Genomic DNA, 948 nt, shown 5'->3' with positions numbered 1-948 from the left:
GTGTGTTGGTGTCCATTGTGAAGCAACAGGTCATACTGTTTGTAATTGCATGATTGTTTCAATCAGTGACATGGCCTCCAACATGGAAAAGTATACTATATAAGGAGAAGTAATCATGATATTGGTGTCTCAGAATTCTAGCCTTTCACTGTGACGAATGATCAAATACTGGGATCACTCTTATCGACCACAAAATCATAACACCAGGCATGCATTTTTATGTTTTTCCCCAGCTGACTTCAAAGGAGGTCATGCTCATTAGGGCAATGATCCCTTCAGGATCCTGGGGAGATAGGGAAGGGATAGGGCTAGACAATCCTAGATGGCAATCAGGCATCAATCAGCTCAAGAGCCTGTAGGATAATAAGAGTTATCCATACTTTCCCTAGCAGGGCAGGGAAGCAGCAGCAGCAGTGCGTTGTCTCTGGAGGTCAGACTTGGTGACCTGGTGTTTTGGAAAGTTGCCCAGGCTGCTCCCTGGAAGCAGAGCCAAGCTTGGTGGGGAGGAACTTGCTAGCCTCATTTTTTTTTTAATTTTCAGCATGTGCTTTTAAAACTTTGGGTTACAAATTTTCTCCCTTCCTCCCTCCCCACCTACCCTCATTGAAAAGGCAAGCATCTCAAACAAATATGGAATGCTTCATGAATTTGCATGTCATTCTTGCGCAGGGGTCATGCTAATCTTTGTATCGTCCCAATTTTAGTATATGTGCTGCCGAAGCAAGCACACTAGCCTCATTTTTACAATTGGTGGAAAAAGATACCCAGAAAAATTAGCCCAAGTCACACAATTTGTGGGGAACCTGGGTTTCCTCATTTCCAGGCATCCACTCTTTCCTATGAGGCTCACCTTTATCCCTCCAATCTTCAGCTAACCTAGGGCATGCTTAAGAATACTCACTGTACAGTGAAGTCTAGGACAGGAAGATAAATAAGGTTGTATATACA

General features: G+C 43.6%; 1 non-coding gene across 1 annotated transcript; it reads right to left on the bottom strand.

The window, feature by feature from the left end:
- Positions 1-624: 624 nt before the first annotated feature.
- LOC144454919 (U6 spliceosomal RNA) lies at positions 625-728 on the bottom strand. The gene has a single exon (XR_013483467.1). It is a non-coding gene; the product is annotated as a U6 spliceosomal RNA (small nuclear RNA).
- Between the last annotated feature and the right edge of the window lie 220 nt (positions 729-948).

Source organism: Phascolarctos cinereus, unplaced genomic scaffold (genome assembly GCF_003287225.1).
Source record: "Phascolarctos cinereus isolate Bilbo 61053 unplaced genomic scaffold, phaCin_HiC Scaffold_7;HRSCAF=346, whole genome shotgun sequence".
Lineage (NCBI taxonomy): Eukaryota > Metazoa > Chordata > Mammalia > Diprotodontia > Phascolarctidae > Phascolarctos > Phascolarctos cinereus.
The sequence above is the reverse complement of the archived record's forward strand: the minus strand, read 5'-3'. Positions and strand labels throughout refer to the sequence as shown.